This window comes from Macaca thibetana, chromosome 4 (genome assembly GCF_024542745.1).
Source record: "Macaca thibetana thibetana isolate TM-01 chromosome 4, ASM2454274v1, whole genome shotgun sequence".
In the NCBI taxonomy this organism is placed as follows: Eukaryota; Metazoa; Chordata; class Mammalia; order Primates; family Cercopithecidae; genus Macaca; species Macaca thibetana.
In genome coordinates, this window is record NC_065581.1 from 129,714,477 (window position 1) to 129,742,042 (window position 27,566).

General features: G+C 37.5%; 1 long non-coding RNA gene across 1 annotated transcript in view; it reads right to left on the reverse strand.

Annotated features, from left to right (window-relative positions):
- Positions 1–2,915: 2,915 nt before the first annotated feature.
- Positions 2,916–27,566, reverse strand: part of LOC126952869 (uncharacterized) — a 53,571-nt gene continuing 28,920 nt past the window's right edge. Inside the window, exon 3 of the long non-coding RNA XR_007725056.1 lies at positions 2,916–3,050. This is a non-coding gene — a long non-coding RNA (uncharacterized LOC126952869). The remainder of the gene's footprint in view (positions 3,051–27,566) is intronic.

A 27,566-nucleotide genomic window follows, 5' to 3' on the forward strand; every position in this document is an offset into this window, starting at 1 on the left:
TGGCCAACGAGCTGTCGTGCAGACACACACACAGACATACACCTTTCGTGGTAGCAGGATGTCGCAGTCTCTCCTTCCTATCTCAACTGCAATAAGTCCTCGGCCAGCTCCCTTTGTGTCCTGCCTCCTGCCTATTGCAGAAGCAGTTGAATCACCTGCTCTAACTGACCAAGAGCCAAATGACCTGAGGCTGTTTGAAGTCTCAGGACTTCCACGTACCAGACATTATTAAACATACTTCAGAAAAATCTACTGGAGTCCCCAAAGACAGATTATAGAATCGAAAGTTTCCTCCTCAGTACACTGTGCCCAGAAATTAGTTGTTGGACTTTCCACGGCTCTAGAGCTGCGATGGGGGGTAGGCACAGGTCCATCCAGATTAAGCTTCACATGAGTCTGTGTCTTCAGCTGACACATACAAAATGAGTGCACTTTGGAACAAAATAACACATTTCTTATTAAAGTGGCAGGTGGTGGGGATTTTTCTTTATGCAGTCATAAGGAAATAGGAGAATAGGCCAAATTTTAAAACCAGAATCCAAAAATAGGATTCACCCCACAGCCAGATGAAATGGCTTCTTTCTCATACTGTCTGCACCTTTCCTGCTAAACTACATCCAAAAAAAGTCTTGAATTTCTTGCTCCATGGCTGTTTCCACAGCAGCATTGGCCCTATTCTGCCAAGGCATTAATTTAAAACAAAAGAAAACAAAAAAACCCAGGAAGGTATTATTAAGTATTAAATCTATTAAATAGTTTATTGAAGAAATCATGTTTTGATGGTGGTGCAGTGAAACTGGCAGTTTTATACATTGCTAATTGCATTCTAAATATGTAATCATTTCCAAAAGCAGTTTAGCTGTATGTATCAAGAACCATAAAAAATATTTCATACTTTAACTTCATAATCATGCTTCCTATTAATATAATCTAAATTGAGTAAAAAATTATTTATATGTATATATGAATACATATTTAGAGTAGTGATATTTTAATAGGAAAATAAAAGAATATCCAACATATGAGTAATGTTTAAGCAAGCTACAGTACAAATATGTATAGACTGTTGCTATTTCGAACTTTATAAATAAAGTTGTAAAAATGTTGCCAACGCAAAAAGGTACTTGAATTATACAACTACAACTATGTAAAAAATCTGCACCAGGCAAATACCTGTAGGGATGGACAGAAAAACGTACACAATGGTATGCTAAGGTAGTCACACTGTGTTCCTCCTTATATTTGAGTAGTTTGTAACATTGTTGCATTATTTTTACAATGAAAGATATCTAACATGTTTAAGTAATTGGCATCATGTGGCCGTATAAAATCATTATTAAAACAACTTTACAATGACTATCAAAATATTTGCTCTAACACATAGAGTTTCTCTAATATGCTTTAGTTTGCTTTAAATGCATATACATTATTTTTCTCATTTGGAACTCATCTAAGATTATTCTAAATGCTCTAAAAATCTAGTGCATTTACTCCATTTAGTCTGCTAAGCCAGCTCTTTTATAGTCTGGTGTCTAAATGGATGTCTCAAATGTGTGCAAATACAATGGATTTTCAAGCTTACTCGATTCCTAACTATACATCTTGACAGAGGCTTAATACTAATGAAATGGTTCTGACTGTGTAATTTGCAACAGGGCCAAATGAAATCTTCACAAGTTGTATAGCTGTGATGCTTTTATCTCTATATACATGTGAGAACAAATACAAACCAACAATGGAAAATATGAAAAATTTAAAAACTGTCTAGTGCAGAGACTAGAGATTTAGTTTCACTGATTATGTTCTGGACAAAGAAATGTGAAAGATGTACGTCGGTTGAGAAGCACTTGTATTTATTTGCAGATAATTTTAAAAATTAGTATCATTTCAGAACAAATGCATGCAATGTCTCATTCCTGTTTGCGGATATTGCTAATGAAAGCTGCATCTGGATCAGAGCGTTACATAAGGACTGCAGATGAACCAAAGTGGGGTAGCAATTCAGGGAGAAGGGGAAAGAGTTGCAAAAGCATGGCAATATGAACTCCCTTTTATCACCTACTCCTTCCCCATCTCCTTCCTGCCTGAGCTAAGGAGGAGCTCAGAGAGTGAGGAAGGATCGCTATAGATTGTGGGTGAGTTTCAAAGCTCTCTGGTCACCTTTCTCTTTTGTGAATGAGTTGTCACTCACAGAACAAAAAAACAATAAGAAATGTTTGTGTCCAAAGCACGTTGCAGGGGGAGTTTCAACAAGTTCCCGTCTCTTTCCTTTTTGCTAGAGAAGTTTGGTATTGACATTTCCAGGCCTGCTGATGCCCTACCTTCCACTCACACAGCCGTTGGATCACCAGGCCTCAGACAAAATGAGGAAGTGTTCTTTCTCCGTGTCGTCTCAGCAGTAGTCACTGGATTTTTCTGCCACTTCAATCTGTGTATTTTATGGTTTTATGATGTTTAATGTCATGATTTTATCTAAAATCCTGTCGTTGACTGTTTCTAGAATTTTTCCAGGAACTAATTTAAATTTGTTGTCAAAAACTTCCCGTCACGTGAAGTCAATACTGATCAACACTCACAGTTGGAAGGGACTTCACAAATAGCTAGCAGAAGATGCATCATGTTACAGATAACAAATCTAAAGTCCAAAGAAGTCAGACAGCTGGCTTAGTTTCTGTAGCTTATAATATCTAACTTAACAGGGTCACAGGATCTGAGAGTTAAAATTATCCTTACATTAATCAATTTGATCAAATACGTTTTTTAAGTTTCTGTATAGCAAAGAAAAAAGAAACTCAAAGACAAAATCAAAAGGCAAAAACATTTCAAGAAATAATTTGCAACACAACAAATGTTTATCTCCTATAATGAAGAGCTCTTTAAGTCAATATGAAAAAGACCCACAGCCCAGTAAAAAATAATGGGCAAAACATTTAATTTAGCAACTTGCCATCATACTGGGAATTCCCTTTCCCGCTCCTCTATGGTGAACCTCCTGTTCCCTGGATCCTCTTTATTCCTTATTTCCAAGGAGTCCATTCTCCAGCAGGTTCCTGAGAAAGTTTTTAGAGCAATTAGGAGAAAGGTAACTGTTTTAAGATCTTAGGGGTCTAAAAATATCTTTTTTATGACATACATTTGATTGACGGTTTTGCTTGTGCACAGATTTCCATGCTTGAAAGAAATAATACACATAAATTGAAATATTATTTTTTTGTCATTCTTCACCAAATTACTTATTAATGGAATCTGTTTAATGTTAGGCGCTGCACAACTTCTCAAACCTTGGACTTAGAGTGAATATTGCCTCCCTCATTTCCTGTTCCTAGATAATTTTCACAGGGTATTTACTTGATTTTAATTGTATCAACTCACATTTGCAAAGACAGCATCATTGAAAGGAACATAGCTCAATCTAAAGACAGAACTATAAAATGAACTGTTTCCATTTAGTAACTCAAAAAGTATCTAAAAGATATCAATGTCACTATATTTTTCTCAATAATTTTAAAATTCCAGGGGTAAGGGTTAAGGTTAGGGTTTGGGGTCAGGGTCGGGGTCTGAATTAGAGAAAATAAAGAAAAAATTTTTTTCAATTCCCACGGCACCCACCCTATGAGTTTGCTCTAGTGCTCTAGGGCTAACCTCTGTGCAAGGTTTGAGAACATCAGGTCTGACCTTTAGGGAAAAAGCAAAGTTAGATCACTTTATTATGTATGTATAGTATGAGCTCATTTTTCCTGTATGTGTATATATACTAAGTACATGTATATGTATGAATGTGTGTGTGTATACACACACATGCAAATATCTGCAGTTTTATCTATGTATGTGTGTATACACACTATATATACAAACACATATATAACATAAATTTAAATACTTTAAAAATTACAGTCTTATATACATCAAAATGATGGCGATTATCTCTAAGTGGTAAAAATTATGGGTGATTCTTACTTTCTTCTTCATGCTTTTTATGTTTACACTTCCCATGAGATTCAATTTTATAACCAATGAAAGCAGTAAAGCTCCATTTTGAGCAAAAGAAATTAAACTAAAAATTAAGCACACAGACCCAAGTTCCAACTAGCTTCTTTTAAAAAGGAAAGCAAGTTTGGAACTTATTCAAAAAACAATTTTGCTGCTGAAAATGCATTTGAACCATTGTAAATAATCATATTAGAAACAGATTAGGGTAAAAGTAGCACTACTCTATAGTTCAACTAAGAGCTGAGAAAAAGGTTTTCTCTCATTCAAAGATCAGGCATATTTTCTTAAGCATGCGATCAAAGTAAAAACACTCTTAAAAAAAGAAAATAAATACAACGTCTTCCAAAAATAGATACAAACCCACAACACATACCTCAAATGTACTGTCATGAAGCTGATGAAAACTTTAAACTGTCCTCCTGAATCGGAGAACTGAATGAAAGAACCACTGTATGAATGAGTGGAAACTGAATGGAAGAACTTCTGTAAATGCTAGAAGAACTTAGGGGAAAATGGAAGGGAAAATAAGACCATCACAACAGTGAATGTCACATTTAGATACCACAGAAAGGAGGACAGAGAGAACAAATTCAAGGACCTGAAGAACAAGCTTGATAACACTGTGCAAAACCAAAAGACTTTAAAAGGACTAGAGAGGCAAGTAAACTATGGAAGACAGACAACGGAAATGAAGTATCCGCTTACCTAGGGTCCATAAGACAGAAAACAGTACGACCCAGAAAGGTACTCAAAAATGTAACTTAAAAATCATTTTGAAATACATATTTGAAACTACAAATTCAAATGTCACATGATGTTTCAGCAAAAAATGCATGAAGCGATCAAACTGGTAATGTATCTTTTCTGGTAAATATATAAAATTTCAAAGATAAAGGAAGAATAGTCATCTATGAGGGAAAAAAGTCAGATAAATTTCAACTCTCTGTCAAGTCCTCAGAGAAATGATTATGCACTTCAGAGATTTTTATAGTTGAAGTGTTCTCCAGGCATAAAGAGACAAACAGTAGACGTTTTCAAACATGGATGAATTTAGGAACTATGGTCCCATGAAGACTTCTTAAAGAAACAAACTTCAACCGTTCAATAAAAGGAAGAAGAAGCTATGGCAAAAGTGGAGGCAGTGAACATGAATCCATTTGAATGTAGAACTGCTGTGGCCATGGCAGTGACAGGTCAGTCTGTGGACTCCATTGGCCATGCCATGTACAGAGAACTCATCCAAATAGGAAGGTGGTTGTGAAAGAGGGTGAGGGGTCAGGGGAAGAATGGATAATTGTTGTTTAAAACAAGTAACTCATGTACAGTCTAAATAATGCCCTGTGTAGCTATGTTATGCTATTAAAATACCTATTAGAAACCAAAGACTGTATATCTTCTAGAGAAAATAAATAGAAAGGTAATAAAAGAAAAAGAGATCGCAGAGTAAAACATGGTATACTGAAAAGCTAAGTCTGAAACAAAGTGGCATGGGAAAGTTGAAAGAATCAACAAAGACCTACCTGGCAAATACAAAATGAAGCAGGGACAAGATAGTGATATCAGACAACATGGAATTCAACTCAAAAAGTGCAAAGTACGGCAAAGAGAGGCATTTTGGAACAATGCCTACAACCCACAATGAAAATCTAACAGTTACGAGTATTTGTGCTGTATAAATAATAATAAAAAATATTATAAATAATAAATAATAAATAATTTTATTATTTATTAATAATAATAAATAATAAAAATAAAAAATAATAAAAAAATTCATAGAAACAAGAAATACAAAAAGAAACACAGAAACACAAGTAAATATGGGAGATGAAGTCATCTCTTCATGATACAGATTAAATAGAAGAAAAAATAATGAGCCAAATGACCTAATCAATAAGATAGACACATTAAATCAAACTCAATGAACTTTTCATGTACACATTAAACGTATTCAAAATTGACCATATATCAAACCACAAAAAAACTAATAAATTCCTGAAAGTAAAAATAATGTAGATAACATCCTCTACTACAATAAATATAGAAATTAATCACAAAATTAGAAAAACAAAATACACTGCTACATGTAAGTTTCAATTTCTCTCTAACACAACTTTTGCATCAAAGGAAAAACTCTAAATCAAAATAGTTAGGCATCTAGGAAATACCAATAGTTCAAACACCACATAATAGAAATAATAGGATATGGCTAGAGCAGAGAGAAATGTATGCATTTAAATACTTACATACCTAAATAATTAAGGTTACAAATAAGTTTATAAGACATTTAAATTTAAAAGTTATAAAAAAAACACTAACGAAAGGAAACAAGAATTAAAACAAAAAATAGTGAAATAGAAAATAGCAGAACTAGTAGAGAAATAGAAGAGTTCAGTCTTTGGAATAAAAAATACATTTCATAAACTATTAGCTAAGCTAATTAAGAAACCTAGAAGACATAAACAACAAATAAAAATGGGTGGCAAGTTTTACCGCAAGGTCTTGTACATAAAGATGTTCAGTGAATATTTGCTGAATGATTAAAGGAAATAATTAATGAAGCCACCTCAAGGCTGCAGTGAGCTATTGCAGTGAACTATTGCACCTGTGAATAGCCACTGCACTCTAGCCTGGGCAACATAGCAAGATCCGTGTTTTTTAAAAAATAGTTCTATTTGATTTTAATTTTTCCACATTATTACATTTCATTCAGTTCTAAGGTTCACATTTTAATAATTCATTCGATTCTAAGATTCACATTTTAATATCTTTGAAATTGAGGTTTATCTTGCTATTGATTGTATCTGACAATAGCTGCAGATAAATTCGGTCGTTATTTCTGGTGACATGACTGCATGGCCACAATCCCTTCACATTTCCCTCAACAACAATTTCAAAACCATTTCAGGAAGAAATACGAATCCTGCTCATTGACTGAGCATCTTCCACGGCCACCTTCTGATAAGCTAAAGACAGTGTCATCAAAACTTGGAGAATGGGTATCAATAATTTGGAAGAAAATCCAGAAGGCAATAGTATTGTTTTAGGAAGTGCTGTATATTATCTCTTGGTTGGTACAGAAAAGAATATTGTGGGGAAAAGCATGATATCAATGAGTTTGTCTTGAAAAGTAAATTAGAAAATTCAGACATTGGATGTGAAGTCTCCAGAGACTACCTGCATTGCATGGTCTCCAGTTTGTTAGCTTGGTCTCTGTTGGAACGTTTCTGATGTGTTAACGTGCCTCCTACAACAAGAACACCAAGTGGCTCTTCCATTCCTCCTCCCCTATTCTACAACCCTTCTCTGACACTCAGCCCTGTGGCTGGCACTCTGCATCCTCTTAACAGACTCCAGAAACTGACTGCCTAAGCCTAGGATTTCCAAGTCTCACCAGGCTTTGTGTCTCCACGGCTGAGCTCTACTCTACTGGTGTAATAAATTACCACTTCATTGATGTTCTTATATCAAGCTGTTTTCCAGAATTGTGATTGGAGATGACAGTATTTGGGGGGTACCAGTCCTAGCCACACCTTCTCCATGATCAGAACTCCTCAATACTACACTAGACGAAATTCACTAGTCTTGTGGATTTAGCAAGATATGATTCTTGGCTCCAGCAAACAGAACAACAGGAAGGAGTCCACATTTGACACACCCACACATCATGGGGGTGAAAAGAAAGCCCCCAAAAAGGATTAAAGCTATTCGGGTTTTCTAGTTCTAAGCACTGATAATTTGGATCATATTTTTTAGCATTTTAAACAGTAATCAAACATTAAGTTTTTAACATATATTTCTACTCATTTTGGGAAGTTGAAACTAAAATAATGGGCTATAATGGCTGTAATTTTTATGGCAAACATCAAACAAATAATGAATAAAGCTGAGCACTTTGGTAACAAGGTGATTAGCATTTAATCATAAACTCCATCTGGAAGAAGTCCCAAATCTTAGCAATAAGCTAAGATTTGTTGACAAGAGCTCTATGGAAGACAAGTAAGTGTATATTAATAAAGCAATGGTAACTATTCTTTGATTATTATAGGAATTATTGTGCTGGCATAGTGTCATTAAATACACTATCAGTGTAGTCTATTTACTTCTTTCTATGTAGGGATTACTAATCTAATTCATATATTTTTAGTGGGAGGGAAAAATATTTGATGCAGCATTTTTGCATTTTGAAATGTCTATTATAGTTTAAAATGATCATAGCTTTTGGCTCAACAATTCTATCCCTAAAAATATACCCAGCAAAAAAAAAAAAAAAAAAAAAATCCTTACTCAAGTATACAAAGATGTATGTTCAATGACATTCACTGTAATATTTCTTGTAAAAGTAAAAATTTAGAAATAACCCAAATGGCACTAAGGGATTGGTTAAACAGATATAGCACATTCATTCAGTGAAATACTAGGCAGTAAATAAAAAAGAATTAGTAGGTCTTTATGTTCTGACATGAAAAGGTGTGCAAAATGTACTTTGAAGTAAAAAATAAAAGAAAAGAAAGGATAATCGCAGAACAGTATGTATGGTATGATTCACATTTTTATTAAAAATAGATATTTCATAGCTGGGCTCAGTGGAACATACCTGTAGTCCCAGCTACTCGTGAGGCTAAGAGGCTGAGATGGGGGGATTGTTTGAGGCCAGGAGTTCAAGGCTGCAGTGAACTATGGTTGCACCTGTGAATAGCCACTGCACTCTAGCCTGGACAACATAGCGAGATCCATATGTTTTTTAAAAATCGTCCTTTTAGATGTTTAAATACAGTCATACCTATTACTGATAAAATGGGTTATTTATGTGAGCAGTATAATAACTATTTTGCTTTCTGTGTTTTACAATGTGTTAGTGTTTTTTTACATTTATATTATCATTAGAACAAGAAAAAATAAAAATTCACAAGTGTTTTAAGATTCTGTCCCATTTGCCTTCACTATAGCATTTTCTTATAACTGATGTCCCTGAGAAGCAAGAAAACTGTGCAATGTTGCCAATATAGAACAATTCAGAAAATGTCACTGCTCTATGCAAACCCCCTGTTACAGGTGAAATTGTGTGCCTCCAACACATTCATATGTTGAAGTCCTTACCCTCAGTATTTCAGAATGTGACCTTAATTGGAAGTAGGGCTGTGGGAGCTGTAATTAGTTAACATGAGATCATTGGGGTGAGCCCTAATCCAACATGACTGGTGTCTATAGAAAAAAAAATGGGGAAATTTATACACAGAAAACCACAGAGGGAAAACATCATATAACATGAAGGCAGAGATAAGAGTGATGTTTCTACAAGGAACGCCAAAAATGATCAGTAAACAACCAGAAGCTAGGTGAGAGGTATGGAATAGATTGCCTCTCACTGCCCTGAGAAAGAATTCTGCCTCCAGATGCAGAATTTCTGCCTGAGCTTCCAGACTTCAGACTCAAGATTGCAAGATTAACTCTTACCTGAATCTCCAGTTTGCCCGTCATACAAAACTAGGACTTGCCAGCTCCCTCAATTGAAAACTAAATCTCTCTCATCTCTCTCTCCTCTCTCTCTCTCTCTCTCTCTCTCATTCTCTCTCTCTCCCTCCTTCCCCACCCTATTGATTCTGTTTACCTGGAGAATCCTATAATACACCTGCCTCCATTTCTAATGAATGGATTCAAACTTTGTAACTTTCCATTCAAGATCTCTCTCACCTGGCTCCAGGACCACCCTTTCCCTAGACATTCACTGGCCTATACAATCTAGCCAGGTAGAAATATACCGTGCTTTCTCACCTTCATATTTTCATTTACACATTTACCACCACTCAGCACATAAAACATCATAGTATGTGAAATTAGCAAGACAAATCGTGAAACAATCATGGTCCTTTTGTGCTTTTAATAACTGTAATATTGATTTCACAGAATTTTATCCTCTCCTTAAAAAGTTGGTAAGAACGTACCCTCTAAAAACCATGGCCTTTTTAAATATGCCTTACATAGTATGAAAGAATTATCCAGCTCTTCAGGTATCTCCTTCTTTCCCCCTTTTTCAACAAATGTCCATATGGCTCCTCTCAGTCTGCAAACACCTTGCCAATCGTCCTAACATACTCAGATCTTTCCTCCTTTCATGATTACTTTATATCAGAGTCTCTCAACCTTGGAATTTATTATTGACATTTTGGGCCAGATAACTATTTGCCAGGGGCTGGGGCGATCTTCTGCACTGTAGGATGTCTAGCTTCATCCCGCTTGTCACTAGATGCCAGTAGCATGCCTTCCACCTTACCCACCTGACCAGTTTGACAGTCGAAAATATCTCCCCAAATTGCCAAATATCCCCTAATGTGCAAAATAGCCCCTGATTGAGAACCGCTGATGAATGTAGTACTCACACTTTCCCTTGGGCCGTAATAACATCAAGGGCCTCATTTTGCATTGCCAGCAAAAAGCTGCCGCCATAGTTTACTCTGTCTATTTCTCCACCTTGCTTTTTCCACCAGGTGAATGATGGGAAAAAAGCAGTATCAGAAATATCAAGAAGATTTTATAAATAAATAGAATAGATTAATCGTCTTATTCTTTGGTTGAGGGAGAATTATGCAGCATAGCTGTTATGTTAATATTTCCATAAAATCTGTTATGTATTACAGGAGGGAAGCAATTATAAAAGATAAATGTATTTTTGTTATATTATTTCAACAGTTATATGTTAAAGAAAATGAACTTAGTATGAAAATCGCTCTGGCTGAGCTTCAAGGGCTCCCTAATGAAACTCAGTTATTCATCCTTCTCAGTGAAGAATGGACTTCATAATCAAATGAAGAAAAAGCAGTTCTTCAAAATGAACGATAGCACATTGCAGTGAAGAAACTCCAGCACATGAAATGCAAATAACCTGCTCTAACACTTGTGTGCCATTGGCTGCTGGTGTGTAGCCAAAATTTGACTGTCACACTTGGAAGAACTGAGGAGTAAGTCAACTCTTGATTTTCCACACTAATGGAAACAAATGTGTCTGACCTAGAAGGTCATCAATCTCCATCCATGAACGCAAGTGGGTGAGAAATATTTTTATTTGACTCAATCTAATTTTTCTGTCAAACCCTGATGCTAGGGCAAGGGTAGGAGGTTGTGAACATTCTACTGCTCTCACAACACTGTCTGGGAATGTTGCCACTTCCCTGGGTTTCTGCCAAGAATGGGCCCTCCGCCCATTGGTCACAGGGAACGACAGAAGGAGGGATAGGAACAGAGGCCCACGGGCCAAAGCCTGTGCCCCCTCCACATGCCTGCACCACTGTGGCCCCTTCATTCTTGCTGCCCTTGCCACATTCCTCAGGACCCACCCTCCATGGTGGAGCCACACTTAAGCAGAAGTGGGAGCAGCCCCTGGAAGCTTCCTTCTAGGGCTGATCCAGCAGGGAACCCGGGTGGGATTGAGGGGACGTCTCTCCTTGGCCCCACAGAACCCGAGGGAGGGGCCTCCAGGGGCTCTGAGGTCCTTGATGGAAACGGGGGCCCCCTCTCTGAAACCCATCCAATCGCACTGCCACCACATCCTCCCTGGTGGCAGTGGAAAAGGAACTCTTTTCCCCTTCCTTTTCTGTATAAACCCCAGGGAATCTTTTCCTCTCCAGATGGCAAAAGCAACAATCACCCTTGATGTTTCTCTTAAATAATTTGGCTCTACGCAGAGACTCTCTATTATCCTAAAGGTGTGAACTTTTTGCCAGGAAGTTTCCTGAATTTGGGGGGTGTTGTTTCATTTTTTTTCTGTTGTCTACCATGTCATATCCTTTCCCTGAGATACCGAGTGGAAAGCAGCTTTGCTGATTAAATGGTAGGGAGTGAGATGAATCAGTAGGAGGGAAAAGAGATGTATGTTTCTAAAAATATCATAATCAAAATATTATATGAATATGTAATATTTGATTATGAGTCTATATTTGATAATGACTGATGTTCTGAAAATACAATTCAGACAAAATAATGAAACATTATTCATTACTAAACTTTTCTATCACTTCTCCCCGAACACCTTCACGCATTTCATTTGAATTAAAAAATACAGTAGTGCTGCTATTGTGTACATAGAAATTAAGAAGTCTATAGGCAATAAATCATGTATTATATGGGTAATTCCAATAAGAGGATATAAAAATCCTGAGTTCTGAATTCTCCCAGTATTTATGCCTAGGGAAGACACAGACGTGTGCTGTTAAGTGAAGGTCCTAAACATTAATTGCATCCCTGTATTCCTGATCTTCTAGGATTTCTACCAGAGCAGGACAAATTTGGGTCCCAGATGGCGCTATTAAGACAGATTTCCTATCTTCCGCCAGGCAACTGCTGTTGCCACCATAAGGCAATGATCTTAGGAACTCATTAATTCTGTTCCCTGTATACCTGGAGTAGGATTTCTTCCAAATGACTTCATCAGTTAAGTTTCTTTGGCTGTAAGCTACAAAGATCTTAAAACGCTAGCTAATTTAAGATTAAAGAGAATGTATTGATTGGCATAGCTGAAAATTCCAGAGTTGGAATGGTTTCAAACAAGCTTGATTACGACCTCATCCTTAGGGGCTGCCTGATGCTTCCTGACATCCTCAGTTTCTCACCTGAGGCAGCAGAAGAGCTAGCTAGCTAGAGCTAGCTTCCCGAGTAGTTCAAAGAACAGACCAGACGTTTAAACCTGGGTCTTGTGCTGAACCACTCACTGTGATCATAGGACTCTAACCGCAGCGATAGTCTGAGGTGGAGGCTGGCAAACTTTTGCCATGGAGGGCCAGATAGTAAATATTTATAGCTTTGCAGGCCACATGGTCTCTGTCACAACTACTCACCTCCACCATTAGAGCAAAAGCAGCCATGCATAAATGGATTAGCATGGCTAAGTTACAATAAAACTTTATTTATGGGCATTGAAATTTAGATATCATTATTTTGATTTTTGTTGAAGCCACTTAAAAATATAAAAATCATTCTTAGTTCACAGTATTTATAAAAATAGGTGTCATTTTCTTCAGTACACATGTTACTTGAAACACATAGAGTAAGGGAGAAATGGTTCCTTCAGAACAAAGTTAGGTTAGTGAGTACTCAGCAAGCAACACAATGCGTGTTCACCCCAGCACCATCATGCTCCATAGTTTTAGATCATGAGGGCTCAGGAAACTCATAGAACTTGTCCTGAAGCCAGAAATCCAACAAACAGCCACTCCCAGCTCCTCATTGCTGTTCATAACCCCCTACCACCCACATCTAGAGTTGTCCAGGTGGCAGAGTCCATATAGCTGTCTACTTTCTTTGGCATCCACAAAGCAAGAAGGTCACCAGCGAGGATAGCTCTGCACATTCTGCATGTGGACCACTTGGCCAGTGCCCACTCCCAGTGTTACTGACACCAAGAAACATTATGGTTTGGGATAATACACATATACTTTCATTTATTCAGCAAGGAACTAGTTTTTAATCACCACTTACTCTAGGCACTTCTTATTCCTGTAGCAGAAAACAAAAGAGAAAAAGCCCTACTCTCAAGGAACTTATGAATGAATGAATGAATGAAGAAAATAGAAAAATAAAGCAGTGACATGGGTTAGGAAGTGTTGAATGTTCCTTTATTTTTTCATGAATTTTAATTTTTTAAATTATTTTTTTAATTTTTATTTTAGGTTTGGGGTACATATGAAGGTTTGTTACATAGATAAACATATGTCATAGGAGTTTGTTGTACATATTATTACATCACCCAGGTATTAAACTGAGTACCCAATAGTTATCTTTTCGTCTTCTCTTCCTCCTCCTACCCTCCCCCTTCAAGTAGACCCCAGTGTCTGTTGTTTCCTTCTGTGTGTTCATAAGTTCTTATAACTTAGCTCCCAGTTGTAAGTGAGAACATGCAGTATTTGGTTTCCTGTTCCTATGTTAGTTTGCTAAGGATGACAGTCTCCAGCTCCATCCATGTTCCCATAAAAGGCATGATCTCAATCTTTTTTATGGCTGCATAATATTCCATGGTGCATATGTGCCACATTTCCTTTATCCAGTCTGTCATTGATGGGCACTTAGGTTTATTCCATGTCTTTGCTATTGTGAACAGTGAGACAATAAACATTTGGGTGCATGTGTCTTTATGGTAGAATGATTTATATTCCTCTGGGTGTATACCCAGTAATGGGATTACTGGGTCAAATGGTAATTCTGCTTTTAACTCTTTGAGGAAACGCCATACTGCTTTCCACAATGGTTGAACTAATTTACACTCCCATTGACAGTGTAATAAAGTGTTCCCTTTTCTCCACAACCTCCCCAGCATCTGTTATTTTTTTGACTTTTTAATAATTGCCATTCTGATTGGTGTGAGATGGTATCTTATTGTGGTTTTCTTTTGCATTTCTCTAGTAATTAGTGATACTGAGCTTTTTTTCATATGCTTCTTGCCCACATGTATGTATTTTTAAAAGTGGTCACGTTCTTTGCCCACTTTTTAATGGGTGGGTTTTTTCTCTTGTAAATGTGTTTAAGTTCATTATAGATGCTGGATATTAGACCTTTGTCAGTTTACTCTGTTGTCTGTTTACTCTGTTGAAAGTTTCTTTTGCTGTGCAGAAGCTCTTTAGCCTAATTAGATCCCACTTGTCAATTTTTGCTTTTGTTACAATTGCTCTTGGCATCTTTATTGTGAAATCTTCACCCATTCCTAGGTCTAGGATGGTATTGCCTAGGTTGTCTTCCAGGGTTTTTATAGTTTGAGGTTTTACATTTAAGTGTTTAATCCATTTTGAATTGATTTTGAGGTATAAGGAAGGGGTCCAGCTTCAATCTTCTGCATATGGCTAGCCAGTTATCCCAGCACCATTTATTGAAAAGGGAGTCTTTTCTCCATTGCTTATTTTTGTCAGTTTTGTTGTAGATCAGTTTGTCATAGATATGCAGCCTTATTTCTGGGCTCTCTATTCTGTTCCATTGGTCTATTTGCCTGCTTTTGTACCAGCACCGTGCTGTTTTGGTCACCATAGCCTTGTAGAATAGTTTGAAGTCAGGTAACATGATGCCTCCTGCTTTGCTCTTTTTGCCTAGGATTGGCTTGGCTCTTTGGGCTCTTTTTTTGGTTCCATGTAAATTTTTAAATAATTTTGTTTAGTTCTGTGAAGAATGACATTTGTAGTTTGATAGGAATAACATTGAATCTGTAAATTGCTTTGGGCAGTATAGCCATTTTAGAGATATTCCTTCTTCCTATCCATGAGTATGGGATGTTTTTACATTTGTTTGTGTCTTCTCCGATTTCTTTGAGCAGTGTTTTGTAATTCTCATTGTAGAGATCTTTCACTTCCCTGCTTAACTGTATTCCTAGGTATTTTATTTTGTGTGTGTGGCAATTGTGAATGGGATTGCCTTTCTGATTTGACTCTCAGTTTGACTGATGTTGGTGTAAAGGAATGCTAGTGATTCTTGTACATTGATTTTGTATCCTGCAACTTTGTTGAAGTTGTTTATCAGCTGAAGGAGCTTTTGGGCTGAGACTGTGGAATTTTCTAGATATAGAATCGTATCTTCTGCAAACAGAGATAGTTTGACTTTTCTTTCCATTTGAATGCCCTTTATTTCTTTCTCTTGCCTGAATGCTCTGGCTAGGACTTCCAATACTATGTTGAATAGCAGTGGTAAGAAAAGGCATCCTTGTCTTGTGTCAGTTTTCAAGAGGAATGCTTCTAGCTTTTGCCCATTCACTATGATGTTTGTTGTGGGTTTGTCATAGATGGCACTTATTATTTTGAAGTATGTTCCTTCAATACCTAGTTTTTGAGACTTACTAACTTGAAGGGATGTTGAATTATATCAAAAGTCTTTCCACATCTATTGAGATAATCATGTGGTTTTTGTCTTTAGTTCTGTTTATGTGATGAATCATGTTTATTCCTTAACCAACATTGTCTCCCAGAGATGAAGCCTACTTGATCATGGTGGATTAACTTTTTCATATGCTGCTGGATTCAGTTTGCAAGTATTTTGTTGAGAATTTTTCCATCAATGTTCATCAAGGATATTGGCTTGAAGTTTTCTTTCTTGTTGTGTCTCTGCCAAATTTTGGTATCAAGATGATGCTGGCCTCATAGAATGAGTTAAGAAGAAGTCCCTCCTCCTCAATTTTTTGGAATAGTTTCTGTAAGAATAATACCAGCTCTTCTTTATGTATTTGGTAGAATTCGGCTATGAGGCCATGAGGTCCTGGGCCTTTTTTAGTTGGTAGGTATTTATTACTGATTCAATTTCAGAGCTCATTATTGATCTATTCAGGGAATCAGTTTCTTTCTGGCTCAGTCAGATGTCACTTTAAATCGAAATTGGTGGTCAAGGAAAACCTTTCTGCAAGATGACACTCAAACAAATATTTAAAGGAGAAGAAGAATGAGCTCCCCAAAATGTCTAGGGAAGAGTATTTTAAGCAGAAAGATAAGCAAATGCTAAGGCCCTGGGTCAGAAGTGTGGCTGGAACTTAAGGAGGCAAGCATGGCTGGAACAGGGTGAGGGGGCCAGTAAGAGGAGATGAGGTCAAAGAGTAGGGGAAGGGACACAAATCACAAAGGGCTTAGAGGCCATGGTACTGACTTTGACTTTCAGTGTGAGTAAAGGACCCACAGAAGGGTTTTTGATTAGAGAAGACAGAATTTGATTCTCAAGTGATCATTTCTATTGTTTTGTTGAGAGTAGAGTTTTGAGGGGCAAGGGTGGAGGCAGGGAGACCAGTTTGGAGGCTTTTTTAATAAGCTAGATGCCTCAGCCGCCACTCTTGAGCAGAGAATATTCCACTGATTGGGCCACAAATCTATCTGCAAAACAATACACCTCCAAGTGCAGCCTATAATACACTAAAGCATCACATAGCTTTGAAGTACACATGCAGGTAGGGTCAGCCCAGCTGTCCACTGACTCCAGTTGGCTCCTGTGTGAGTAGACATTATCAGTGGACCCCCACTGATATACACTAGCACTGCACAGAGGGGGTTGAGAGAACAGTGTTGTCTATGATCTGTTACTTAATGTTGCTCTCAGCCTCTGAGGTTGCAAACCCACTACTCCTTTCGTTCTTGAATATGTCCACCCCACGCTTTGGCTCAAAAGTCTACTGTTAACATTGTATACATTGACTCAGTTTCCCCACTCAGCCACCTTTCCCACTCCTGCAACTGAGCAAGGTAAAACTAAAAGAATCCTATTTATGTCACGATGTAGCAGAGATATCACCAGTATGCTGTCATTATGGGTGAATATCCACTTTCCTATCCAACATGTATATTGCCTGTTTGAGCTTAAATGCTCCACACAAATATGTAGGCAACAACTTTAGGCTTTTTTTTTTTTTTTTTTGCTTTTTTTTTTTTGGCCTTGCAAAAGCCCCATACTCTTTGTGAAAAGAAGGGGAAAGTTCCACTCTCTCTACCAGCGTTTTCAAGCCGAGATGTGACCACAAGTACAGGAGCACCACCTCAGGGCTGCCCTGGGAAATGTGTGTCTGAGGGCCTGGATGTAAAAGTTATGTCTCTGTCTCTTATATCCAAACACCCATAGGAGGCCAGAAGAGAGATCTGTTATCTTAGAATGAGAGGATTCCAAGAAGATCCAAGGTGCTTGGTAAATCCTAGGGCTTACCATATGAGGGCAGAAATTTATCCCACATTTCCCTACCATGTCTGCCCAAATAACTGGTTTCCCCTAAGAGGCCAAGTGTTTGACTGTTTGCTTCATTTGTAGCCTTATAGGTGCTGCAGTTCCTGTTTTCTGCTGACCAGTTGTTCACCTACTCTAACGCTCCCTGACCATAAGCCCATGTTTTTTAAATAAACTGCACAGTAGTATCATGGAGACAATGGATAAAAATTACCAGTGCTCATGCTTCTCCATAGCAAGTTAATGAAAAATTTCTGTGAATGGGGCTGAGGCATTACTTGGGGTGACAGCAATGCACAGACAGGGTTGAGTGAAAACTTCACTCTTAGCCATCAAAACTAATGTCTTTATTCCTTAAGTGGAAACCATCCTCATTCAAGAAAATCCTGGAAGAGAAGAGAGCTAACTTTATCCCTGAACCTAATTCTACACAAAACTGGTCCCAGACAAGGTGTGGTGGTTAATATTGAGTGTGAACTTGATTGGATTGAGGGATTTGAAGTATTGTTCCTGGGTGTGTCTGTGAGGGTGTTGCCAGAGGAGATTAACATTTAAGTTGGTGGACTGGGAAAGGCAGACACACCCTCAATCTGGGGGACGCAATCTAATCAGCTGGCAGTGGGGCCAGAATAAGAGCAGACAGAAGAACATGAAGAGACTAGACTGGCCTAGCCTCCCAGCCTCCATCCCATGCTGGATGCTTCCTGCCCTCAAACATCAGACTCCAATTTCTTCAGCTTTGGGATTCGGATTGGCTTTCTTGCTCCCCAGCTTTCAGACAGCCTATTGTGGGACCTCACCTTGTGATCATGTGAGTTAAAACTTCTTAATAAACTCCCCTATATATTTACATGTATCCTATTAGTTCTGTCCCTCTAGAGAACCCTGACTAATCCACAAGGTCAGTTCTCCCAGTGGGAATTGAAGCTTTCGGACACAAAATTCTCCTTTGACATATGGAGGTACTACTTCCCTTTGCTTTTGCTCTGTAACACCACAGCTAAGGCAAAACACAATCCAGCATCCCAACTCCCCCTATCCCCTAAAAATTGATTCAATCCCTCCATCTGCTTCTTGACAAATAGCCTTGATGCCTTTGCATATGTAATTCCCTCTTCTTGGAATAATACCTTCCCTGCATTACCCCAACTCAATTAATTCCCATCTCCATCTGACTAACTTTTGCTCAAGGTAACAAAACTCCCTAATTATGAGATATGACCACCACCTATTTACTCCATAGCATCCCCTGCTTCTTTCTATTATAGCACCTATCACACGGTATTATGCTGCTTTTCATCAAGTCTATGCCACCATCAATTATAAAACACACTATTAGTTTATGTAACATCAAGGAACAAAAAAAAAGCTGCCAGTAAAATTATTACACAGGCTTATCACTTAGAATTTTTATTTTATACATATTGAAAGGGTTCTTTTAGTGTGATTCTGAGACCTATCAAAGAGCTCATGATTTGTTAGCATTTTTCATTCAATCAACTGATAGTTTCCATTTTTCTTCAATCAAAATACATGTCACAAGAAGTTAGGCAGCTGCTGTTCAAGCGCAGCAGGAAGTTTCTGATATTGAAGTTTGACACCTTAATGATAGTCCTGCATGAGTGGATTGGTCACATCAGCTCCTTGTTGTTTTGCAACTTCTTTCATCTTTTCAAAGGCAATTTCTCCTGACTTTCGTTGAATTGCTTGGCATGTGACATCATTATTTCTCAGATTTTTACATCGTATGAACCATTTAAAGATCTTAAAATGCAGATTCTGATTTTGTAAGTCTGGCGTGGGGCCTGAGATGCTCCAAATCTAACAACTTCTCAGGTAATGCTAATGCAGAGACTGTAGCTGATCCAGAGACCACACTTGATGTAGCAAGGTGATAGACAATCTTTTGACACATAGCATAGTCACCACATTTTATACAACTTATTCAACATGCATTTCCCTTTCTTAGGACCCATAAAGCATTTATTAATTTGCAAGAAAATAAGAAATGAGAACCATCCTTCCAACGGTAAATATTTACCTCATTGACATTAAATATACATCCCACTGCACTGTTTCTAGCCCTTCTTGCATGTACAGCAATTTTTTTTTTCTAATGCTGAATTATAAGGTAATATTTAAAGCCATTTTCAATGGGAGTTCACTCAACTCATGCAGTATTAACAATGCACATACCTCAATGCAGGGAAGACAAGATGAACAGCTATGACCAAGTTTGTACCCACACAAACCAAGCCTGCTTATGACAGCAGCCTAAACGTGGCATTTGCAAGATACCCATCAATTGTAAGATGCAACCTGACTTCCAAGAGGTAAGACAGCTGGGGGTGGGGGGTGGGGGGTAGTGGGGGTGCTATGCAAGCCTTAGTACTGATGCAATACTGTAGTTGTCTGTGTTCTTATCTCTTTTCTTCAACTGTATTGCGAGTTACCTGAGGGCATGGACTAGAAAAGCCTTTGTCCTAAATACAGAACACAGTGTCAGGCACAAGGTAAGCATGTGGGTTGCAAATTACAGCTTAATACTCTTCTGACAACGTAGTTTCAGCTGGACTAAAAGTAGGTGACTCACACTTATTCGTAACCCATATGTATGGGTTCTCTGGCTGTGCCTACCCAGGGCTTCATGTGAGTAAGCAGGAAAACCAATGTGCCTTGTCAGCTAACACGAGCCCTGAGTAGTGGAGTAGATGGTGGTGCTATTTTAAAAAGACTTCTTGTATGATTCTTTGAGATTCTGGTTACTATGATTTGCCTTTTGATGCATTGTGACTGGTCTATTCCTACTCTCCTGGCTAGCCTGTTTCATGTTTCCTTCTTTACTGTGTGATGGCTCAAGTCAAGTAGAAACTCATTATCCATATATTATATTATTATTCACTTGGGCCTTTAAGTGCATGAACATCTCTGATAAAAAGTATATGAGTCTCCTACCTCCAAAAAGACATGAGGAAAGAATTATGTTAGCATTTTACAAAAGCACTTCATGAAATAGTGTGTTCATTAACATAGAAGTTGTAAATATAAAAAATTATTGCTGAGGAAATAATGAAAAATCTCAGTAACTGTAAACAACTAAATTTTAATTATCTGATGTTTAACTCCCAAATCATAACAAGACAGCTATTCAAATAAGAAAAGCACTCCACTTAAAGTTATCTCATTAAAATAGAAATGGACTTTTATAGTCCAAAAGCATAAGAATTTAAGTAAAGTCATTACATTTTAGGACTAGAAGGGATGATTTCGAAATCATCTTGTATAAATCCTTCATGTTCATAGGGTTGGGATCTTTCCAGGTTTTTCCGTCCTTAGAATTCAAATGTTATTTTTAATTTTAACACTATTTATATGAAAACATAAAATTGTTCAAATGCTTGATTTACAATAACACTTCTCTTTTTCTATATGATTAAATCACAATATTTTAAGTTAAATATTCTGCATTTAGAGAAGGGAAGGGAAAATACCATTAAAGAAATCTCTGCCTCTAACCTCTGCCCTATGTAATAGAACCTATTAAAAAACATAACCTGTGACCTTTGCTAAGAAAGTATACAGCCAATAATCTTACTAGTCAAGAGTACTAAACGTGGCATTGTTTCTTCTGAGATCTGAGCGATAGAGAAATCAAGGAAAGATTCCCTTTTTATATTTAGGCGATATTTCTCTAAGGGGAAGAGAAAATTCTTCTAAGGATGGGGGAAATATTCTCAGATTGTAAGCCAAGTTTTCTCTAAAACATAATTTTAAATGTCTTGTTTAAAAATATTTATGTTTTCTGTGGATAAAATAGAGATTGTTTCTAAAAGATCAGCTTTGTTTTAAACCAAATTCTTTGTAGGAATCTGCCTGCTTGAGTCTAAAAATCCTCCAAAGAAATCGATGTAGCAGCAATTTTCCATTACTGAGAGTACCTCTAGTATTTATTTATTAGATCTTCTCTAAGGAGATATTTATTGAGTGCAGGCCTCTTTTGGATGTCTATTCTATCATTCTGGTATGTGCAGGAAACTGGAATGTCAACCCAGGGCCTGAAAAGTGGTAATTTGCCTTTAAAGGGTTCTAAATTATGGCTGAAAGAGTTTAGTTACTGAGGTCAGAAGGTGCCTGGTTGTATTTCCTTTTCTTTTCACGTATAAATTGTGGTAAGAAATGCTCTGAAGTTCACGTGATGGATTTGAACAACCCTAGGTGGCTACAAACTTCCATAAGTAAGCTGCCTTGCCCCGTGACTAAGCCCTAATTCTCAATTACCTTCATGTCAAGTTGGAAAAGACTGGGAAGTAGAAAACCAGGAAAGAGAAAATCTTTTGCAATTCCTTTGCAGGAAGGAGAAAAAGTCAGAAAAATCACACACCAAAAAAACTGGAGCTTTAGTGACCTCTTGTGGGATAATTTACTAGCAGTCCATAATAAAACACTTGCAGATTGAAATCTGAAACCAGTTTTCATTGCAGGTGCAGGAGTACACTGGTGGACCTACTGAGAGCCAATGGATTGTTACAACCTAGAAATGGTTATACATACATACAGTTATCAATAAAGTGTTGGCCAGACGTGGGGGCTCATACCTGTAATCACGGCACTTTGGGAGGCAGAGACAGACAAATGGCTTGAGCTCAGAAGTTCAAGACCAGCCTGGGCAAGGTGAAACACTGTCTCTACTAAAATACAAAAATTAGCAGGGTGTGATGACACACACCTGTAGTCACAACTACTTGAGAGGCTGGAGAAGGGGGATCACTTCATCCTGGTGATAGAGGCTGCCGTGAGCCGTGATCCTGCCATTGCACGCAAGCCTTGGCGACAGTGAGACCTGGTCTCGAAAAATAAATAAATAAATAAATAATAAAACATTAATAGTTGCACTGGACTATGTGTTCAAAAGAGCCTACCTCCATAATAAGCACACATCAGGAGTGATTTAAATGAAGAATTAAATATATTAAGCCATTTAGAGCCTTTTATCCATAGGATAAGAAGGAAGCTTCCAACCACTCATCATATATGTAATGGTCCTCTGCAAGGAATCCAATCACAGGGGAATTTAGGAAGAAATTATGGATTAATCATACCTAAACTACAGGCATAATGTAAGTGACTCAATAAATGACTTAATGGAAAATAAAGAAAAAGAATCATCTTCATACTTAATAGTTAACATTAATATTGTTAGAGCTATAATGAGTAATGAAATAAAGTGGGACATCTTCTAGCTAGATTCCTAATATATTTACAGTTAATAGGATGAAGAACAAGGAGAATAAGGACAGAATTTTTGGCCAAATGGACCAGGGTCCTCGCCACGGTAGTTTAGTGGTTGATAAGTCTACATACCTCAAGAATGACAACTGACTGAGGAGATAAAGTCACTGTGTCATACTTGGAAAAATATTTGAATACATACTAGAGAAAAAAATAAGGCTGCTTTTCACTCTCAGATGAGAGGTAAAGTAGTCAGAAGATAACTGAATTATAGCATCAAGCAACCAGATCTATGCTTATAGTGGTTTAAGCATAGTCACTTGGACTTTTATCATGGACATTTCATCAGAATGTGTTTACTTTCCATGTACTCTGGAAGATCATTTTTGTAATTCCAAAGACATGTTCTTCTCAATGGTGTTTTCTTAATAAACAAATTTGTCTGTAATTCTTGCTAAGAAAATCTAATATATAACTAAAGTTCAGATAATTAATTCATTCCTCTTTGTTATTTTTTCTCCTTGAAATCCAGGTATGTAATCAGTCTCATGATTGTGAGTGTATCAGGCTAAAATCTGAAATTTGAGTGTTTTAGGAGATAGGCAAATAGACATAAAGGCTATTGAATACACATTGCAAGTCTACAAACCAGGTTATCTAATAATATAGCTCTGTAGATAAATTTTCTTTTGCTTATAGTTAATTCTAAAGTAGATTGTTTATTTAAGAGTATAAGTCATAAAATAATATTTTCTGTGTTATAAGAATGGGAAGCTCGGGTCTGGTAATAAATTATGGCTAGGTTTTATAATTAAGCTGTCAGAAGAATAATTTGGGAAGTTAGTAATTGCTTTTCTCTTGCTTGGAGCATTTATTTTGGTTTATATATTTTTAATATTCTGGTACTGATGCTCATAAAGCATTTAAAATAATTTTAAATTTTTAATTATGTAAACTTGCAAAATTAAAAAATAATCAGTAGATTTTACTGCCCAAACCTGATTATATTCATATTTGCATACCACCTTATACCTATTACTTTTTTGGTTAGCCCTTATGCAAAGATAGTCTTGCATTTTCTTAGCTATAATTATAGAATTAGATGCATGCCACATTGGGCACTTTATTTCTATTTTCTACAGTCTTCATAAGTCTTACTATAGAGATAAATAATATTTTATTTATCATATTGGTATAACATCACTTGCTAATCATTTACTTTATGATCACATAAGTTATTTGTAAGTATTTGCTATTGAATATAATGCTACAACAAACATCTCCATATAAAAGTTTTAGAGGGGTTTATTGTTACCAGTAATTTGTTCCAAATCTCTTTGAAATAGTGTAAGAGCTGTCAGGGTCACAGCAAAAAAGAGATGGCATACTCCGAAGGATTTTGTTTATTATGATTTCATTTAATAAATGTACCTAAGGTTTCTAATGTATCCCCAATAGTACTGTGCTATTTACAATAGCAAATACTAAATTACCATCTATGTCTTTAAGCGTGTATGACCTCCTATTACAATACAGAGACTTCTGTTACCCTTGGTTTCTGGAAAGTAAAAACTCTTAAATCCTGTTTCACACAAAATCGCTGGGCCTCAGAGCAAGTCTCACTTAGGACTCATGGGGGCCCCTTCACTCCTGAACTTAGAGACCTTAACATGCCAAAAAGTCCTGCCCTTCTCAGCAGTTGTCAAACTATGAGAAAGGTTCAAGTCCCACTGGCATTCGTGTTTACCCTCCACACATTTTCTATGTCTTTTTAATCTCTTTTAGTCTGTACAACTATCCTGTGAGAAATGCATCGCTATCCCTTGAATAGTGGGATATTAAAAATTAGATGTTAAGTAGTTCCCTCAAGGTCACAGCTATGAAGTGGTACAGCCAGGATGTAACCCAAGATCTTTCTCTTTTAAACCTCATGCTCCTTATACCATTCCACCCTGCTGTGTAACACAGATGTCTAGTAAATCAACATAAAATGTGTGAAGTTCCAACGCAGTGCTGGTATACATTAGGTGTTCCCCAAATAATTACTTGTCATGGTGTTTGTTTTTCTCCAGTATGGAATTAACTTTGGTTATATATTCCATTTAACTCTATTCTGTTTAATTTGACATTTGTTGAATGCCTATGGTGTGCTAGGCAGTTTCCCAGGTACCAAGGCTGTAGAATGAGTGAGGCAAGGTGTTGGCCGTTGAGGTGCTTCTGGCTACATCTGGACAACAGGACTGCAATCAATGTGGTAAGTGTTGTGAAGAGAAGCATGGGCATCTGGCAGTGGGCAGCACCTAGCAGTGGGCAGGTGAGGGTATACCCATTAAGGATTCAATCAGGAGAGTGATGTTGTGGGATTTGCCTTTTTTTCTCCTTCTTCTCCTATTTCTTCTTCTGCTTCTGCTTCTTCTGCTGCTTCTGCTTCTGATTCTGCTTCTCCTTCTGCTTCTTCTTCTTCTTCTTTTTTTTTTTTTTTTTTTTTTTTTTTTTTTTGGTCATCCCTCTGCTACAGAAGGATGTACTCTTTAAATGGATAGCCATGATGGAAGAAAGGAGGATGCACTGTGAGTGCAAAGCCAGAAAAGATGAGGCAGACAAAGGAGGCCAAAACAATAATCAACATGAGTGAAGATAAATGCCTGAACTAGAGGAGTTACAGCAAGGCTAAAAAGTAGGAGGAAAAGCAGAGGAGCAATATTTAGAAGGGAAATCAGCAAGATGTAGTGACTAAATGAGGTGAGCATGAGGAAAGGTATTTCAAGTGACTCCAAGCAGTCTGGCTTTGGTTTCTAATGCATGCTGGCACGATCATGTGAGGAAATATGTGTAGTGGCAGGGGAACCTGGTGTAGAAGATTTTCAGTAATTGGGGTATGTTTATTTCACTAAGTTATGGTCCTTCCAAGTGGAAGCCTAAGTTGTTGGGGAGATCTGAGGCGTCAACTTATAGATGATAATACATACTGTGAAATTAAATGAGAGCCACATCCTGTCTGCCCCCATCTGAAGAAGCATATGCAAAGTAATAAGAGCAATGGACAGAAAACAGACCTTTAAGAGTACCAACATTTTGAATTATGCAAAGAAGAAAGATAGAAAAAGGGGACAAGAAAGCAATAGGCAGAGTTTTGATGACAGAAGAGGGCATTAATGAAATAAAGAGGTGGTTTCAAGAAGGGGGTTAGTATGCTAAATAAATAAATTAAATGGATTTAAAAATAGGAAGATCAATTATGGTTAGCCAGATATTGTCAGGGCAGAGGATAGAGAAGGAAGCCCAATTTTAATAGATGAATGAATGGGGAAGTAAAGAAGTGGTGGTGGTCAAGTGCAGACTATTGTTTCTGAAAGCAGCTGATAAGGGTTAGCTGATAGAAACATGGCTAACATTAAAGGGGCACACAAATTCAAAGATTTTTTAAATGGGAGATCCATAAGCCTGAAGAAAAGACAGATGAAGAGAAGCAGAAAAGTTGAAGGCATTTGAGAAAATTGGAGAACAGACAGAATAGTATCTCAAGAGGCTAAGTGGAAGGCCTGGCCTTGAGAAGAAGGCAAGAGACCTCATTCACTGAGATTGGTGGGAGAGAGTCAAAGATGACTCCGGTTCAAAATTTGAGGGAAGGTATGGATGTTTGAAAGTATTCGTTCTTCAACATATCAATATTGTCAGTAGAATAAAAGGCCAAGGCACCAATAAAGAGTTAAAAAGGATCTTAAGCGGGAATGGCAGGAATCTGAAGAAGTTCTTGGGAAGGGTGGCAAGAGTTACTAACCAAGAACAAAGCATAGGACAGTCAAGCATTGATTAGACTCCAGCAAAGGTGAATATGATATTGGCCCCTAGCAAATACCAGGTGATCTTTTCCTGAGACTGCTCAACAGCCAAGGTATATGCATAGGAAAGTCCAGGGTTTCACATATTTGGGGGTGTTGGTACAAAAAAGTGGTTCCAGCAATCAGTTACAGGGTTCAAGCTGGGGAGGGATATAAACAAGAACAATGTGGTAGATAAACTGGGGTAACAGAGCCATGAGATAAGAGATGTCTGTGGAGTCAGAGAGATATCTATGGAGAGTGAGGTCTGAGGAGAGAGCTGGAAGTAAGAGGGCAGGAGAGTTGTAGGGAATAACAAAGTTCAGTGTATATTCACAGTTGCCAAGATTTTGTGGGGTGGCAAGGGCATGTGAAAGTCACTGGAGTTGGAGAAGCAGAAGAACCTTGAAGTCAGGGAAGATAATAACAGGATTTAGCAGAGGATGAAATTGTGACCCAGGTGTCAAGAGTCTTCAATGGAGAAAGTGAGTGACCCAGAAGAGTTGCTTTTCTAGGAGAACCAAGCATCTGTCATTACCAGGTAGTCAATGGAGCCCTCTTTTAATACACAGAGGCTGTGCCATGGGCTTCCAAGGTGCGGCTGAAATATATGGGGCAGCAGAGGGAGTACCATTTGTGTTGATCCAGAGAAGACAGAAAACCATAAGAGTGAGAGAGAATAATGTTTCAGAGGGATTTCTATTTTAGCCCATTATCCTAAGTGACCAGAATGGAAGGTCATGGAACTTAGTCTAAAATTTTTTTAAGGGAACTTTAGTATTAGATTTCAACACATGAACATTTGACTTGGAATGATCTAATTCATATCCATCAGGGAAGTCTGGAATGGCTCAGGCAAAGCTTGTC